The 19,282-nt window shown below is 48.1% G+C and overlaps 1 protein-coding gene across 1 annotated transcript in view; it reads left to right on the top strand.

Moving 5' to 3' along the window:
• The window catches only part of PRKCE (protein kinase C epsilon), a 510,344-nt gene that overhangs the window by 99,016 nt on the left and 392,046 nt on the right, over positions 1 to 19,282 (top strand). The gene's annotated exons all lie outside the window — the stretch shown is intronic.

The raw sequence follows: 19,282 nt of genomic DNA, 5'->3' as shown, positions 1-19,282 counted from the left end.
CCATTCGTATAAAAGTCTTGAAAATGCAAACTAATCTATAGTGACAGAAAGTAAAACAGCAGAAGGGACAGGAGGAGGATATCACAGAGACGGATGAGGAAACTTCTGGGGCTGCAGGATATGTTCATTGTCTTGATTATAGTGGTGGTTTTACAGGTGTGTATATATATATATGTCAAAACTTATCAAAGTTTACTCTTTAAAGGTGTTCAATTTATTGTCTGTTAATTATACCTCAGTAAAGCTGCTACAAATAAAGTGGTGATTGAGAGTTTCATTTCAGTTCAATCAAACAAGTCATAATTGCGAACTTGCCCACTCCTGAACTAGAATTGCTTCATTTCAGTGGAAATGAGAAGAGAAAGAACGGACAATTTCAAGGAGGTTAGGATGGCAAGGAAGGGCCGGCCTCGATGGAAGCTAGTACTGGCGAAAACAAAAGGAACTGCCTTTGAGAATTGGTCAGAATGAAGAGAATGTTAAAAGCACAGAGGTGCCAAATAAGAAGGCCTAAAAGATAGAATCCACAAGCTGTGTTGAATTACAAAGAAGAGGCCATACAAGGAAGGCCAGTGGTGCAGTTTGAGAAGGGCTAATATCAAGAAGTAGGGCTGCATGGGCTGGTGGCCGAGGGCCCAGGGGGTGGATGCAGACGGCCTGGCTGTGTGTCTTGGATGCACACACTTAGAAACTGGGCAGCATTTGGTCAAATTACCTAACTTCTCTGAGCCTCAGTTTTCTCATCTGAGAGATAGTCCAGATCTCATAGGATTACAGTGAACGTGAAACCAATTAATGTACAAAACGTATTTAGAACCATGCCTGGCATATATTAAGTGCTCAATAAATGTTATTGCCGCTGCTGTTATCCTTATCATCATTATTATCATTATCTGCTATTGGGCAGGACCCTGAATGCTAACCTTTTGCAGCTGACTTCTTTCACTTAGTATGTTGTTTTTGAGGTTCATTTATGCTGTAGCATGTATCAAGAGAGCTTTGTTCCTTTTTATGGTTGAATGCTATTCCACTATATTGCGTATGACACATTTTGTTTATCATTTCATCAGTGATGGACAGTTGGTGGAGTTGTTTCCACCTTTGGGCTATTATGAATAATAACTGCTGTGAACATTTACATACAAGTTTTTGTTCCCCTCCTTTTCTTTAAAGCTCGTACTTTTTGAGACTTAAGCATGTTCTGCCTCCCACATGTTTGAAATGACAAAGTGAATTCAGTCATTTAAAGGTAACTTTGAAGATAACAGAGACCTACTGTACAGCACAGGGAACTGTACTCAATATTTTGTAATTAACTGTAAGGGAAAAGAATCTGAAAAAGAACACATAAATATGTGTGTGTGTGTGTATATATATATATATATATATATATATATATGAGTCACTGTGTGTTACACTTGAAACTAACGCGATATTGTAAGTCAACTATATACTTCAGTAAAAACGGTAAACAAACCTAATTTGGATACTTTAATTTTAGACAGTTTAAAATACACTAGTTCAAAATTTAGAGAAAATTATTTTTCTGATTAAAAAAACTTTATGTGAAATATGCAACAAAATTGAATTTCTAATAATATATGAAGAAATTAAGAAAATTAAAATATTTGCATAACCATAAGGGAGAAGATTCACATACAAATAATACTGAAACTAATTTGTATAGATAGTGTTTTCTGGCTGTTAAAAGTTCAAGGTATGTTCTTGATGGACTAGAGTTGAGTAAATTAAGCAAGGCACATATTGCTACCTTAAATTTTCTTTATAATATCCTAGCAATGAAATGAGTCAAAGAAGCATGTGTGGTTCTAGATGTTGCACTAGGAAATGGCAAAAATCTTGGTATCAGTAATATAAAATTATATAATTAAATTAAATCTTTTTGAACTAGTTTCTGTGAAGTGTTCATTTTTCAAGTGTTATCCCCATTACAGTGTTTGAACATAAAAACTTACAGAATTATTCCAAGTATTGCATCATAACTTTATAAACAATTTCAGAGCAGTTTTTCCAAATTGAAGTTTTTAAAGCAAATAAGCATATTTAAGCACTAAAAAAAAAATTAATAAATAAGGGACCTTTGTGATTTTCCAAACTTTCTCCTTTTCCCGTTGGGCACGGTGCCCTCTCCTGCTCATGCCTCACAGGGAGAGTCCCAGCTCTAGATACACGCAGGAAATGAATATGCCAGAACGAGGCAGCACCAGTTGGTGCCCCGGGAGAGGTACGCGGGGTCATCGGTTTACTCTGTCATGAGCTGTTCCGTTTTGAAGGGGAGCCGACTCCAGGTTCTGTGCGGAAGGAACGCGTTAGGCGGAGGGGGCGTGGAGGCTGGGAGAGGCGCTGACACATGTGTCAGAAGAGGGGCCAGCCAGATGGCTCTGATTTATCCGTGTCAGGACGGGGCCGGGAAGGAGCCCAGGCTGGCTGGGCGCTGCCTGGAGGCTTCCACGCTGCTCGGCCCTTGGGAGGCTGGGCCTCTGCCCTGGCACCTGAGCTCCCTGGGGAAGCAGGGGCGGCAGCGGCTGGGAGACGCCGGTTGTTCCTCAAGTTCAGCAATTAGCGCACCCTCTTTCAGGGCAGACCTCCTCTTAGCTGTAATCTGAAATGTCAGTTATTACACTTGTTTGATTTAAGTATAGAAGCGCCTCGGTTATGCTCTCAGGAGTAAGACAGAAATAGCTAGTCAGCGTGGGTGAGTAATCTTCTAAAAGCATTCACATGGCATCATGTACTGTTCAAAGTTTGAGTGAATGTCAGGCATTTGGCATTTAGGGTTGGGGGAGGGGAGGTGGACGATCTTAGGGAAATCCTGGGTTAAATCCCTCAGAGTTTCTGTACTGGGTGATCCGTCAAGCACTTAATATTCCTTTAGTCCCCAGTGTGTGACTGGGGTTGGATTTTATGGGAGGTACTAAAAAGCGCAGGACGCAGCCCTTGGGCCCTAGCTTAGGTGCCCGTTAAGAGGACTAGCACTTGTGCACAGGTAAGAGGCTGCATCTGAAAGCACTGCATGCGAGGGGCAGTAGGAGCTGCTAGCATTCGGGCAGGAAGGGATCCTGTGGACTGGGTGGTCAGCGAATATTTCCTGGAGGAAGCAGCATGTGAAAAGGTAAAAATATTAGGGGTAGAATGTTTTGCTTTAACTTGATCCTCGCCCTGCCTTTGTCTACTAAGGGTGGAAGCATCTTATACAAGAAAGTTAACAAACATAAATAGAAAATTGAGGCCATAAAAAAGAAAGAAGTGGCTAATCTAGTTGCTCTGATGGCGCCCTGAATTTGGTTTGGAGCAGCCAGGCCAGGATGAAAACCAGGTTAATTACGTAGCTCTCTTGATCAGAAAGGGGAAAATCTACCAGCTCCTGAGGGGAAGCAAAATTCTTCCTGGCACATTTTTCCAAAATCATTTTCTCATGTAGGAGGTTATACAAAAGACACAGGGGCGTAATAGACATTGATCCATCAGCAGCAAAAACCTTTATGAATGTGGAGGATTGAATGCCAAGGTGTGACCCGGTGAAGGTAATCAGGCCAGTGGCTAAGCTGGCAAGATCCAGTTATGTGGCTTTGGGGGCTCTGACTTGATGCAAAATGAACTGAGAATCATTCTCTGGAAGAGTAGACAGAGGAGAAATCCTGATGGAGCCTTTCTAGTGGAAATTCAGAGGGGAAACCTCCTTGGTCCTGGTGAGATTATACCCAGGGAAAGGATGTGGATCCTGTCTCCCTGGGTTCCCACTGTCCAGCATATAATTATCCTGTCTGGGGATCAGATCTGGTGCTGAGTGTCCTGGCGGCCTGGGACACAAAAGGAAACACACGTCTGATTCCAGAGTCTGGAGCTGGTCTTGTCTCTGTTACCAGCACCCCTTAGTACACTATCCCTTGGTCTATGTTAACTGAGGCCGTAAAGCACTGGCTCTTGTCTCTGACAATTTCTCAAGCAGTTTGAAGTCTAGAAAGGGTAGTTTTACTTTAAAAAAATGAATCCAAGATAGGCACGAGTACAGAAGAGATTACATGCTAGTAGGTTGGCTTTGTAACTATTCCTACTATCGCTATCTGCCATTTGTTGAGTGTTTACTCTGTCCCAAGCACTTTACCTACATTCTCTTTATATCATCCTCAGAACAGCTTCCTGAGGTGTGTGCTGTTATTATCTCCATTTTATTGGAGAGACTGGGGCTTGTGGAGATTTAGATATACTCTTAAGCCTCCAGTTTGAGGAAGATTCCAGCTGGCCTCACTTTGGGATCTTGTGGGTTGAGTCCTGGCTGCCTGACCAATCCCTGGCCATGGATCTCCTCCTCTCCCATATCATGCCTGGCAGAGGTTTTCTGTTTCAAGCTTGTCCTGGGTATCCTGCTAGTCCCTGGCCTTTTGTATGAGAAAGGCACTTCCCCATCTGATCTCAAAGGTTCTTCTTCTGGGCCTCATGCTGCCATGTCTGTCCCTAGAGTCACACCCTTTCTCATCCTTTATGCTTGAACCAGTTCTGTCTGCATCCCATCAGTCCGTTCCAAGAATCATAAAAGCAGTGTCCAGGTCTTCTTGTTTTTACAGCCCGTGTTCCATTCAGGACCTTCCAGCAAATTCCTGCTACCCATCAGGGGTACCGCGGATCAGGGACTGAGGGAGGGTGAAGCCTGGCTCTTGGTTCCATTCCACCCCTTCACCTGGGTTCCCCTGGTTGGCTCTCTGCTCAGCCACTCTCCAGGGACATAGCTGCCATGTGTCAGTGCCATTTTCTCCTATCAAAAATACTTGAAAACTGCATTAAGATTTGCACTCTCATCAATGGAGGAGGAAAGCATTTTGTTAAGCTGTCTTCCTTCTTCCTTCCTTCCTTCCTTTCTTTCTTTCTTTATTTCACTGCCTTGGGTCTTAGTTGCAGCATGCGGGATCTTCATCGTGGCATGCGGGGTCTTCCGTTACAGTGCACGGGCTCCTCTCTACTTGGGGCGCGTGGGACTCCAGGGCACACTTACTCAGTAGTTGCGGTGCGTGGGCTTAGTCGCCCCGTGGCATGTGGGATCTTAGTACCCCAACCAGGGATCAAACCCATGTCCCTTGCACTGGAAGGCAGATTCTCAACCACTGGACCACCAGAAAAGTCCCAAGCTGTCTTACTTCTGAAAGATTTGGGATTCTTCTTTTTTAAAAAAAATAAATTTATTTATTTATTAATTTATTAATTTTTTGGCTGCGTTGGGTCTTCGTTGCTGTGCGTAGGCTTTCTCTAGTTGCGGCAAGCAGGGGCTTGCGGAGCATGGGCTCTAGGCGCGCGGGCTTCAGTAGTTGCAGCACGCAGGCTCAGTAGTTGTGGCTTGTGGGCTCTAGATCACAGGCTCAGTAGTTGTGGCGCACGGGCTTAGTTGCTCCGCGGCATATGGGATCTTCCCGGACCAGGGCTCGAACCCCTGTCTTCTGCATTGGCAGGCGGATTCTTAACCACTGCGCCACGAGGGAAGTCCCAGATTTGGGATTCTTGCTGTCTTTGGACCCCAGGATCAGTGTGCATTTATTTCTGTAGGAAGAGATTGTGTATCTGGGGATGATGGCAAATTGGTCCCCCTGTGTTGGGAAAGCTGGTGACCAGCTGAGTAACTCGGGTTTAGGCTGAAATCCCTGCCTTCGCCCCTGTTCGGTCTCTTTTCGGCTCCCATTGACCTCTGTCACTGGGAACAGGATGAGAAGAACTAGGTGGCCTTGGATGCACATCTTCAGAGGCTCAGAGGGAACCTTCTGGAACACCAGGACTCTTTTTTATTCTTTGAAGCTTTTGAAGGACAGTATTTTCAGTGGGATCCACTTGGCCTCTTGTGTTTGGCTGTCGCTGGAAGGGCTGGCCTGGGAAGGCAAAGAAGGTGGCTGTCTAAAAGATATACTGTATGGTAGAGTCACTTCGTTAAATTTGGAGAAAATATCAGTTGAATATCCAAGTCCAAATAACCACCATTTGTATATTGGTCAGTCTTTCAAATAAAATTGCACTTCCATGAAAAAAATAAATAAAAGGTACATTGTAAGCAGCTCTCACCTGGGACTCTACACCTGAAAGTGCACTGATGGCTTAATTTCTCCATCACCACAGTAGCTGCCATTTACTGAGTGCTCGCTAAGTGCTTCGAGTGTATTACTTGTTTAATCTGCACAGCAACCTAACACATACCTATTAGCCCATTTTACAGATGAGAAAATAGCAGGACCAGAATGGGAAGACCCTGTGCTATAGGAAGCCCTCAGGTCGTAAGGTCCAGAGTGGTCCAAGGGCCCTTTGAGGTGGTTCCCTCTTTGGCCCCTGGAGATCTTGGACGTGCTTTGGCTTGGGCGTGTGGATGGGAGAGGTGCTTCCTCCTCAGATGAGGAACAGTTGCAGTACAAAACAGCAGAGACCTGTCCGGTAGAAGTTTATGCCAAAGGGTAAGGGCTGAAATGATTTCATATCATCCTTCTTCCCCATCATCCAAACCCAGACCCAGTGCTACACAGCCAAGTGCGGGAAATGTCAAGTCTTTGACCATGTCCCATCTCTCTCCCCGGATGTCCTCTGGAGATGACCTCAGCCCTCATTGACTTCCCTTCCTCTCTGAAAGTCCCAGCATTTGGATTCTGTAATATCCAGTCTAGGGCTTGATTCTCCAGTCTCCCTTGGTAACAACCCCTCACACTGTTTCAGTCATTGCCCCCCCTCTCCTCTCCAGTCCCTTTTGCTGCCCTCTGGCCTAGACTCAGTGAGCCCCAGAGTCAGGAAGGACCTAAGGGGCATGTAGTTTAATCTACTCATTTCATCAGTGAGCAGAAAGTGTCTCTTTCATGGCAGAGGGAAGAATTCTACCCCCTTGTTGAAGGAATCCCAACCTGAAATGAACAGATTGGGAGCTTTGTGTATTGTTTGTTTGGGTGGATGCTTTCCTGCGTGCCTGGGATTTCTTCACTTAGATCTAAAATCCTTTTACTGAATTAACCCCATTCTCCCCGTACCCTTCCATCCTGCTTATGTTCTAGGCTGGTTCTGATTTTTAGTATCAAATCACAGACTCTCAGAGCTGGAAGGAATCTTTGAGGCCACGAAGTGCGATCCCTTCAGAGCAAATGCTTTAGATGATCATTTACAGCGTTCTCCTCATTCTCGAGAAAGGCTTGTGGGCACTCACCGCTAGACTGAGGTCAGTGCTTCAATTATAATACCCCAGGAGTTCTTATTACTGGTTACTCTTTGGAGGAACCAAGAGGACTTCCACACCAAGAATAGTCATCTTTTATCTTTTTAAAAAAATGCTGATTTTCTTATTCTGAGTTTCTTAAAGCAAAGCCCACCTGTATGAATGTCAATGGGGTGAAACTATTGACTCACTTAAGTTACACTTGTGCAGTACCAGATGGATGAAATTTTAATCTGCTTGAGGAAATTCAAGCACATGTTTTACTAAGAGCCTGTAAATGGAGGTAGAAGATTTAGTTCAAAGAAAGAAATGAGTATAGTTGACAATTACAGCCAAAGTAGGACCTTACGTGAGGAGTAATTAAGTGATGAACGAATTAATCTGCTAACCGGCTTCTGTTGTCACTAGGGTTCACTCTTTAGGCTTGACCTGTATGTACACGCGTGCGTGGAAGTTAATATCTGCAGCTCAAAGAGTGTATAGTGTGACGGTCAGGGCCCTTAAACCCAACAGAGGAATTCAGATCTGAGGCTGAGTGAAAGAGGTGAGCGACAGCAAGTTTAAACTCTCCAAATTTTTCTTTATCCATTTGCTGAAAACCTATAAAAGTTGAGAACAATTCAGCTGTTCATTTAGTAAGCCCACCCAGAAGTAAATTCAAATTATTATGTTCACGTCAGAGGCTAAAGGAAGGAGTTACTATTACCTTTGGAGTGGAAAGAAATTACCATCTGAGGGAGATGAATTAGCCTACATTGAAGAAGAAAGTTGAAATCATACAGCAAAAATATCTATAATTCCTCCCTTTATTCTTTGCGGTCTTGCCCTTATATCTCACGGAATGGGTTGATGTGAATGCCTTAGAGACAGAGGGACCTCTGGCATCTCTTGGTTCTCTTTGCCATCAGGAGCAGACATGCTGAAGAACCTGGACCCCACTTGAGCCACCAGCCTTCCTCCCTGTGGCCTTGGCCTGGGGCAGTTCTAGATGTCAGATCCTCAGAACCCACCCGCTGACATGTGGACCTTGCTCTCAGCCAATCCTCAAGCCCGGATGGAGGAAGTGTTTTACCCTTAACATGTTGTTAAGCCATGTATAACTTTCTGAGAAATTTCGCCATGTGTTTCTAATTAATTTGCACCTAATTCTTCAGTGGGTTTTTTTCTCATTTTTTTAAAAGAAGAAGTCACATGATGAATAAGCCTGGAGATTAAGCTGCTCTCTGAAGAGGTTTCATTGACAACAAAAACAATATGTTTATAGAAAGATACAACTAATGGCCAAGGGCTATGGAATAGGCAGGTTGGGCTCTCAGGTGTGACCTGTGGATGGAGTTCTGAGGAGATGCTCCATTTGCATCAAAGTCACAGGGTACCCACCTCCAAACTGGCCTCATTCTCAAACTCTGCTCCTTCCTTACAGGACAACTATGCTGTGTAGCAATACCTTTTGTGGTTTGCTGCCAAAGTCTTCATTCAGTACCTAGTATTTCTCCCCGCAGTGTGTGGTCATCCTCTTCTACTTCTTTCTTCCTCCTCCTCTCTTTCCCTTTCATTTGGGGGAAAGGGCTTATGAAAAGAGATCAAATATCTTGGCTGAAGTTTTTTTGTTGTTGTTGTTTTTTGTTTTTTGTTTTTTTTTTTTGCGCGGGCCTCTCACTGTTGTGGCCTCTCCCGCTGCGGAGCACAGGCTCCGGACGCGCAGGCTCAGCGGCCATGGCTCACGGGCCCAGCCTCTCCGCAGCATGTGGGATCCTCCTGGACTGAGGCACGAACCCGTGTCCCCTGCATCGGCAGGCAGACTCTCAACCACTGCACCACCAGGGAAGCCCTTGGCTGAAGTTTTGATGGTGATGGAAATAGAACTCTGGAGCATTGACCCCCACACCCCGGGCCCCAAAATGAGACCACCCAGCAGGATCCTGGGCTGCCCCCAGAGCTGCGTCCCAGAACTGGGCTGTTGGCAGAGTTTGCTTTTCAGAACTCAGAGCATTACTGCACAGAAGGGGATTTCCCCTTTTTCCTGCCCCCCCCCCACCCCCCACCCCCTTCCCACTTCCAGCCAGAAGAGCCAGTCTCGACCAAGTTTAGGAAAAGGGAATTACATTGGGTCAATGCAGGTAGCTGAAATAACCAAGAACCTTGTTGCAGTGAACTTGCAAGTATGGAGGCTGGTTCCAACCCGACATCACCACCCCCCCCCCCCCCCCCCCCCCCCCCCCCCCCCCGCCCCCCGCAACCACCTACTTCCAGGCGGCAACTAGAAAACTTAAAAGAAATACTGGAGATGGGAGAGATTCTCTCAGGACTCTGGCAAGCATAGCAGTTCCCTTGTGTTGCTGGCAGGTACCCAAGTTTATCCATGTTTATGGGGATTTGCAGTGTTGAACTGCGGTGGATAGAAGTGTGTAGTTCTGCAGGCTCCATAGTCAATTAAATTTCCTGCTCATCCCCAAGCTTTGGGCCAAGATAATCAACTGGGAGAAGGAAAAGAGAAGGCTGTTTATTAATCTGAAGGATTTGCACCAATGTACTATTACCTTTTGGGTTCAGGGTGCTGTGTAGATCTTTGTCGATTCTGAAAGAATTGAGAGGCCATTCTAGCACTTTCTCACTTGAGTAAGAGAGAAAGCCCTGTGGCCACTTGCAGCTTGGTTCCATTCTCTTATTTTTCTCCAGCCTGCAGACCTTCTAGTTTACTTTGAATAAAATCAGAGAAATTCCTAGAGAATTAATGGAGATACAGAGAGAGGCAGAGAAGAGGTGTTGAGAGAAGTTTGATAAACAAATCACAGTAAGACCAGGAAAAAAAAAAAGAGCCTGGGGTGTAACTGTTTAACCCCAGTTATAATGAATCTTAAAGATGGAATTTCAGACCCTGGGATGGGCTGATGGATGGAGGGTATTTTTTTTTTTAAACATCTTTATTGGGGTATAATTGCTTTACAATGGTGTGTTAGTTTCTGCTTTATAACAAAGTGAATCAGTTATATATATACATATGTTCCCATATCTCTTCCCTCTTGCGTCTCCCTCCCTCCCACCCTCCCTATCCCACCCCTCCAGGCAGTCACAAAGCACTGAGCTGATCTCCCTGTGCTATGCGGCTGCTTCCCACTAGCTATCTACCTTATGTTTGGTAGTGTATATATGTCCATGCCTCTCTCTTGCTTTGTCACAGCTCAGGAGGGTAGTTTTGAATAGCATATCCTGAGCCTCTTACGTCATGCTTCATAGAGGGGCCTCTTCCACTTACATTCAAGTTCCTAGCAGTGGGACAAAAAAAAAAGGTCTGACAGCTTGAGTAAATTTGTGAAAATGGCATGCCCCTGACCTACTTTGGTCTTCATGTTTACCTCCCTCAGAGATGTACTATTTACTTGAATGGGATCTGCGCAAATAATCACAAAAATAAGATGAAGGCAACGGTTTTCTCAAAAACTTCCCTGCAGGAAGGAGGGTGGAATTAGCCCTCCTCTCTCAAGACATTGATGCTCTTTGTAATTGTGTGTGTGTTTTTTTTTTTAAAAAAGCAAGGAAATAAAATGTTTGTACCACGTTGTCTCCTTTTAATCAGCCTCTTAATGGGCCATTTTAAGCACTTTCAGGATTTGGAAGAGTGCTGATGTCAGGAATGTGTATCATCTCAGCATCCTTGTTGTGTTTATCCCAAAGTCTTGCCTCTTCTCATTCTGAGGGCATGTATGTAGAAACAGAGTATGTCATCAATCAAGTTCCTATTACAGAGAGAATTTATACAGGAAGACCCTGGCATAGTCTTTGTGGTACTGAGGGCTGTACATAACTAACAGAAGGATTTTCTAATCCAGCACACTTAAACTACTGGAGCATACTTTTTCTCTAATCATTGCCCTCAGGTTCTATGAAGGATCAAAGAAACTGCCTTACAGAGAATGTGCCTTCACTCTCAGCAGAAGTTCTAATGACTTGCTGGCTACCTGGCATGGGCGTCCGCTGGGAAGGATCCATGAGTTGGATTCGTTACTGGATAATTTTACTGGAGGAAGACTTAGGGCTTTATTTTAGGAGTTAAGGACCTCTCTAACCCTACCCTTCCAGCTGTCACAGGTGTTTGCCTCCCAGAGCTTGGTGAAGTAGAAACACCGAGGGATAGGAAACGTTTGTGGGAATAGTAGATTCATGCAGAAATAGCCTAAAGTGCAACATTTAGCCTGATACCAAGCAGAGGAGTTAAAACTCTGAGAGCTGAGCCTCCAGAAGCTTTCTGGAGAGGGGCTGTTCCTTGACAGCAGTGCCAGTGCCCTGGTGAGAAGCAAAAATCCTGGCCGGGCCTTGTGGGTAGTTACCCAAGCCCAGATGTCTGAGATCATGGAAAAGGAGCTCTGAGGGAATGAGCTTTTCACACCCTTTTCACTCAGATGTTTTCCGATAGGTGGAAACCACCTCCGAGGACGTTTCACAATTTTGTTAATAGAAAAAAGTCAAAACAAGGACAGAACCTCCAAAAGCCATTTCATTGCTAAATGTACATTGTGGAAGTGCTGTTCTCCTTGGTCCTATCCTGGCCTGGTTCTAATTAGTTGTAGAGACATCCGATTAACTCCAAATGACATGGTCTATGTGTGAGTCCCATGGGGATGGGTTCTGGAAGGAACCATATCGCATTTCATCAGCTGGCTCTCTTCTTGCAGGCGCTATCCAATTTGGTTGAGAAATGAAAGACACTTCAGCATTTCTTTCCCTATTTTCCTTCCACAAAAGCTTAAGCAACTGACAGTTGGCCAGAGGGGTAGGAGGATAGGGGAGAGTTTGAATGGGGACAGTCAGGGTTGGGAGTTAATTCTTTTCCTTCTTACCTGGAGCCCCAACTGAATAGTGCTCCCGACAGATGGGCAGGAGAATCGATATTGAGCAGTGATGCTGTCTTCCCTCTGTTTTTCCAAATCCTCTGTGTCCTCCATATGCCAGGATGAAGGAAAGCCCACCCTCACTTTCAGTTATCTGTCCCTTCTCTAAGTAGCAGCAGCAGTTATGGGCTTTACCACAAAGTTTTATACAAATTTTACACCCACTGACACTGTTTCTCGTATTAAATGGTGTGTGTCTGCCTCGCAGTAGGTTATTGGTGGCCTGGAACTGATTGGACATCTTTACATGACCACGTTGCCAGGACAGGGCTTAGCCACCGATAGTTATTGGTCATCTGACTGTCCTCCTTCGGACACATTCGTCTTGTCAAGCCCTGGTTTCAGTGTTTAGCAGATTGTGGGCCGTTTTGGCAGCAGAGCCGTGGGGCAAGATTTAAGTTATTTGTTCCCATTTATCAGTGAACTGGGCAATCCATCCACATGTACAATTCCCTAATCGGCTTAGCTCCGTTTTAATCATCTGGAGTCTGGCTGGGTTTGTTCTGTGTAGGAGCCAGCAAGGCCCAACTGTTGCGCTGACTTCCTTTGTCGCTCCTGATGAAGGTCTTTTTATCCTTGCCCACCTTGCGCCTTCAAAACTATGAGTCGGGGCTTCCCTGGTGGCGCAGTGGTTGAGAGTCCGCCTGCCGATGCAGGGGACACGGGTTCGTGCCCCGGTCCGGGAAGATCCCACATGCCGCGGAGCGGCTGGGCCCGTGAGCCATGGCCGCTGAGCCTGTGCGTCCAGAGCCTGTGCTCCGCAACGGGAGAGGCCACAACAGTGAGAGGCCCGTGTACTGCAAAAAAAAAAATTTGAGTCAAACTGCTTTTCGAAGAGCTTTTTTTCTCCTTCCTCCTCATGGGTACTTTTTAGCTGCCATTTTCTCTTCTACCCCTTTTGTTAGGTTTTATGACTGCACAGTCATGCTGCCTCCCCTTCAGCTTGACTGGAAGGAGTGTGTGTGTGTGTGTGTGTCTGTGTGTGTGTCCATCTGCATTTGTGATGTGTCTGTGTGGGTTTGTGTGGGTACTCGTGCACACATATGTATATATGTGTATATCTGCACACACCTATGGGTACACACACGTGTGTGGGTTTCGGTGTGTGTATCTAAGTGTTGTGCGTGCACATAGCCACGCACATTTGCTGGTGAATAGCCCCTACTTGACTGACATGGCAAGTGAGTAGGATCTAGGGCCCCAACAAAGTGAACAAAATCACTTTTTTCCCTCAGAGACTGTAGTTTATTCCTCACTGACATTAAGTTTGTTTAACCAGTGGTGCAGAATTGTGGAGGGATTCTGGTTCCTGAGTTTGTAAGTTATTTTCTTTTCTCTGGGCTTAAGCCGGCTTGCCTTTAGCGTGAAGTTTTGTATACGGCGCTCATGTATCTTGGTGTGCTTTGCTAGCTGGCGTCATCCCTAGGGTCTAGGATCAATCAGATATAGATTAACCTGTGGACGGTTAGCCTTTGCTAAGTGCATACTTGTCTCCAAACCCTCATATTCCAGCACCCTGGATAAAACCGTAGGAGGAAAAGGGAGGGACAGATGGACAGATGCATGTACACAACCCCAGTCTCCATGGTTCCTTGCTCTTGCCAGGGCGCAAGCGTGTGCCTACCCCCTATTCAGTCACTCAAGCACATCCTCACTCCTGGATGCCTGGGTAAATAGTCTCGCAGGGTTACCACCAAGGATTTGCAATTCTGCAAGCGGTAGGGCTAGGAAACACTCTCCTCTTGTCCTCACGGGTCTCCTATCCCCTTTCCTAGGTGGTTCTTATATAGGGGATGCCGAGCATTGGCTTGGGGGTGAGCTCCTACCCGCTTTCAGGGGCCGCCCTCCCGGTGGGCGATGTTCAGCTGCCCCCCCACGCCCCTTGCCCTGTGGAATTGCTTGCTCCTCTTCCCTAGGGTCAAGCGCTGAGCGGTCAGGCACGAGCTGGAATTACTATCCAGATGCATCTGGAAGGTGGAAATTCTGCTTCCTCTGTCTGGAAAACACAACCCTGGCTGTGGCTTTTTTATTTTAGGGACATAATGTCACTCTTCTGTTTCCAAAGTATGAGTATTGCCCAAGCTTTTATGTTCGTGAAGATTGTGGTGTTTGAGTCCTGTTTGCAGTCATGGAGATGGTAACATTAGAGGTAGAGTCTGAGGTGTCAGGTGCATGGCATCCCTTCTGCAGTGCTGTTGGGGCCAGCAGGAGTATGAATTTCTGTTTTATCAGCAGCCTGGATATCGCTTTAGCTTTATACCTTCACAGGAGGACCAGGCTGGCACAACCGTGGTCCCGCCCCCAAACCCACAAAAACAGGTGGTGGCCGTTATGATTATCTTTACTTCATAGGTGGATGATGAAATTGAGAGAGTGAGAAGCCCAGGGGCCGGGATGCCAGCCCTCTAACTGCACCCTCTCTCTTGACCTGTGGGTTGCCAGAACCGGCCCCACTGGCAGCCGATTATTTCTTCCTTCCTAAAAATCCAGGCTGCTTCTGGCCATGCGGAGACAATGAAATCCTCAACCACGGTTGAAAAAGACCAACCAAATCCAAACAAACAAGGGCTTTTTTTTTTTTTTTACACTTTTCTTAGGAAGTCATTAAGGAATTATTGAGCTGATTAATGTGAGTGGAAAATATTTAAGTTTGGTCATTGTTTAGGCTGGCCAGTTTGGCTGCATTAGGAATGGACTTTTGGAAACCACTGTACTGTTCTCTCCAGGAGTCCACTTAGCTCTAGAGTACTCCGGGACTGGGTCAGGCCACCCCCAAACTCAGGGATGAGGAGGGGCTGCCACAGTGTTTAGGGGGACCCTGGGTGAACAGGGAGCTTGGGGGTGGGAGAGGATGGTCATTTCAGGCTTCCCCAGGCTGACATTCTTTCTTGTCCTGTGTTGGCCAAGATGGAGATGCCCTAGAAGCTAAAGGGAAAACAAAGGGATGGACTTAGGAGGAAGGCAAAGCAAAAGGGAACAAGCGGGATCTGTTTATATAGGGCTTGCATTAAGCAGATCCTTTTCCTGGCAGAAGCTGCAGCTCGCGGTGGGCTGGGGAAGAGCCTCGCAGACGGCAAACGAGAGGTTGCTCCTCGCCGAGCGAGCCTGCGGAGACGGGGAAGCTGGCGGCCCCAGGTTGACCTCTCCCCGCAGCTGCCGGCTCCTCTGGGGCACGATGCCGCCGCATGTGCTCTGCCGCCCAGGGTTCTCCTCCTCCTGCGAGCAGCCCTTTGTGACGTGGACTGAATCCTGGCCATCTTCCCCTTCCTCCCCCTTTGTCTTCTCTCAGAACTTTCGTTCCGCTTTTACACTTGCCTGAGACACAGGGGAAGTGGGGTGGTTCTTACTGGGGTGATTCTGAAAGTGGCTGTGGGGGGAGCTGCCCACCACCAGGGGCAGGCAGGGTGTGCCTCTTCCTCTTCTGGACGCCCCCAGCCCCTTTCTGCCCCTGCTGGAAGCCTTTTCCGAGGGTCCCAAATCTTGCATAGGCTGCCAGGGGTGGAGAGAAGAGAGTAGAGCTAGAACCACACGCGTAACTCCAGCTGCCTGGCTGGGATGCTCAGTCATTGCCATTAGGGCCCAACCACTGCCCCTACCCTCTGGAAGCACGCGGTAGATGGGTGGAAGGGGCAGGAAGGGAGGGCAACCCCTCCTTGTATCATTTCGTTCTCCCAGCAGCTCTTGGAAATGTCTCCATTTGACAGAAGGGAAAACTGAGGCCCAGAGAGACTGAGTGGCTTCTTCGACCAGGTTAAGCAGTAGAGTCAGAATTAGCCCCTAGACGTGCTGGTGCCTAATTTAGTGCTTTTGCATAAAGCTGGAGAGCAAGGGAAAAACAAGGGCAGTAAAAGTAACTGAAGGAGAAAGGGGAAACAGAGAGTTATAGGACAGAGAAAAGGGAGCTGGTGGAACCGAGGGAACGTTAGGACTCTCCTAAGTTAGTGAGATGTTCTGTCTGCCTGCAAGGGTCGCAGAGAGAAGGAAATGCAGATTTTGTTCACTTGCCCTCTTAGTTCTTGATCACTTTCACTAATCAGTTAAAAAAAAAAAAGCTTACTGATCATCTTCTGGTCACTCTGCCTGGCCCTGAGCCTTCTGGGGACACTTGAGATTGAGGAGAGACAGGCTCTTCCCTCAGTAAGCTTGCAGCCTATGCGGGACCATCATGCTTGGAAGCGCTAAGTAGTGTAGCAAGAGGTTGTTGATGGAGAAACTGAGTTGAGCATCTGCCGTGTGGTCGGCTCCATCGAGGACCAAGCCGTGGGTTCTGAGGAACAGACTCTGAGTGGGAAAGGCGGTCAGGGGGGCGCGTCTCAGGGGAGAGGAGCCTGAGCTAGAGAATGGGACCCCTCCCGCTCTCATGGGGAAAGGCACTGGAGAATGTAAAGTGGGCAGTGCTGGCGCCATGCCCCAGACGGTGCTCTGCACCTGTGACAGCCTAGCGAGTGACCTATTTGCTGGGTGTTCAGAATCGAGCTTGCTTGAATGGGGTGGTGATGGCAGGTGGCCGGTAAGATGTCTGGGCTGGATATATAAAGCCTTTCTGAAAGCAGGCAGCTTTGTCGTTCCCGGGAAGGCAAGAGCCCTGCCCAGTGGTCTCCTCCCGGCTCCTCTGTCCCTTCCCCTTCAGGTTACCTTGGGCACTGGCTGACTGGCCCCTGGAAGGGGTTTTCTTTCCAGGCTATGAGTCCAAGAAACTGCCTTAGCTCCTGTGACCTACAGCCCTCCAACACTGCCCTTTGCTGGACGAGCCAGCCAGAGAGGCTGTGTCACTGTCCCCAGGATGCCCCCAGGAGAAGGGCACCCAGGCTGCAGGAGGGTGGGGCGAGGTGGGAGTGGGGGCAAAGGAGACCCAGATCCAGGCTTGCTCCTGGCCAGCTGTGTGGCTTAGGTGAAGATAACGATGGTGAAGGTAGCAATAGTCACCACTACTTGTGCCCAGACGGTGTAGAACATCACAGACACAACTCGTCTGATCTTCCCAGTGGCTGTGTAAAGGGGGTGCTGTCTTTACCCTCCTCCTGCAGATGAAGAAGTGGAAGCTCAGGAACTCATGGGCACCGGGAAGCAGAGTTGAGATTCAAGCCCACTCTTCCTGACTCCCGAGATGCTGCCCTAATGATTAGGGCATACTGTCCCCTTAGCTATTACTCTGGGCCTCTCTTTTCTCTCAAGATGAGGACTTGAATGAACTGACTACTTGGGCCCCTCTGGGCACCATCATTCTAGAATTTTAGGGAAGGGTGTCCCCAGGGACATTGTAAAGGCATAGGCCTTGGGAACAACGGTCCTTCCGAAATGATGGGGAGGAAACCCAAGCTGCTGAGACCGTTTGCCCCACGGCAGCCTAGGGCCAATTTCTCAGCTCTTTCTCCGCTGGCCGCCCTGAGCACACCTGCCCTGCTGGGAACACTCGGGGACTCTAGGGGCTATTTTATGTAGAGCCGCCCATCCCTGGAGGAGGTGCACTGGGGTGGGATGGCTGAGGCGCCCCCCGTTGCGGGCTGGGTCCTTAGCACCATCCCCGCAGAGCGCGCTGCTCACCAGTCAGAGCTCTCTGCCGCTGTCATCCCACAGCTGCCGCTGACTGCCACATCAGGTTAGAAATAGAAACTCCCTGCTGGGCCCCCAGCCCTCCCCTCCCACTGCTGCCGCTCATCTGGGGGGCCCCCCGTGCTGCCTTAGTTGGTGAGGCCTCTCTCGGAGGAGCAGGGGGCTGGAGGAAGCCAGGGATGTGTCAGCCTGGGAGCTCCAGGGCCAGCCCCACTGGGATGACCACCGTGTGGTCAGGCCCTGCGATGGGCTTACGATGTCCAGGCCTCCCCTCTCTCAGCAGCTGCTTCTCAAGCTCCGGGAAGGTGATTTGACGCTAGCCTGGCAGGGGGGCTCACCCTGCCACCTGCGACTTCCAGCCTTCCGCTGTGGAGGGCCTCCCTGAATATGTGTTGAACTTGACTTTTGAACACAGGACCAGGCAGAACCCCAGCAGGGCTTACAAAGGCAACCTCGGCACGGCCTCAGGGGCTGAGGGCTGCATTTGGGGGTTTTTTCACCGCATCCCTTTCCTCCCCGTCTCTCCTGTCTTCCCTCCATTGTGCCAAAGCGCTCTGTGCCCCCTTCTCCCCCCGCGTGGTTATCTGCCTTGGGAGCGCTGAATGTTAGGAATCAGGGATGGATTTCTGTGTGACCCTTCAGAGCAGGGCGGGGGGAGGAGTGGCGTTCTGCCCAGGGGTTGTTCTGAAGCCGCAGGCCTCTGGGGAGACAGACAGGCCTTGGCCTCTGGGACCATCTTCCCTCCATCCCTGACTCCTGACAGCTGATCCAAGCCAGGAGGCCTGGCCACCCTGACTTTGACCCCTTCCTGGAGAGGCCAGCCCAGGCTGCATCCCTGGAGCCAGCACACACCCTTCCCCCTGTGCCTCTGAGCAGCGTCCCTGCTCCCCCCATTCCCCAGGCTGTCTCCAAGTCCAGGGTATCCGCTGACCCGAGGAAGCACAGTGACACCGTCCCAGCAGGGTGTGGTGAAGGAAGTTGTTTTCATCCATGGTAAACAGGGTAGTAAAACAACAATAGCAGTGTAGACGCTTCGCAGTTATTTACCAGTGGATTCATCTGCATTGTGGATAATCCGTGGCTTTCTCTTCCCAAGGTGGGATTGGTTCCTAGGGGGTATTAGCAGTAAGGAAGGAACTAAGGTTTATTGAGACTGTACTATGTGCCGGGCATTGTGACAGGCACTTTACCCACATTTGTTTTTGTCATTGTCCCCTAAACCTCATTTGTCCCTGTTTTATCCTGTTTGCTCAGGAAGAACTAAGCCTCGTGGACTTTAAATAAGTCGCTCATGGTCACATGGTTAAAAAGTGTCCTAGCTGGGCTCCTGACAGATCTGCCTTTCTCCAGGGGTTATGTCTTCCTACCCTGAGTGTGCGGGGGTGTGTGGGCAGACACACGGAAAGATGGACTCCATAAGGCCCCCTCCCCCCAACCCCATCCGCATGCTTCATGCAGTATATTTGAGGCTCATGAAGTCCTCCCACCAGCAAGAATTTATTCATCCCACCATGAGTTTCCAGGGGCATTTTAAATCGAGGTGGCCCCAAACATTTCCAGATAGTTGTTGTTTTCCACTTATTTTTATACCTCCCTGGAATATGGAAAGGGAGTGCTGAGACCATTACAGGTTGGGAAATTGAGGGTCAAA

This window comes from Aethalodelphis obliquidens, unplaced genomic scaffold (genome assembly GCF_003676395.1).
Source record: "Aethalodelphis obliquidens isolate GAN/ISIS:26980383/991018 unplaced genomic scaffold, ASM367639v1 scaffold12, whole genome shotgun sequence".
Taxonomy (NCBI): domain Eukaryota; kingdom Metazoa; phylum Chordata; class Mammalia; order Artiodactyla; family Delphinidae; genus Aethalodelphis; species Aethalodelphis obliquidens.
Note: the sequence above shows the minus strand (reverse complement) of the source record. Positions and strands in the feature narration are given on the sequence as shown.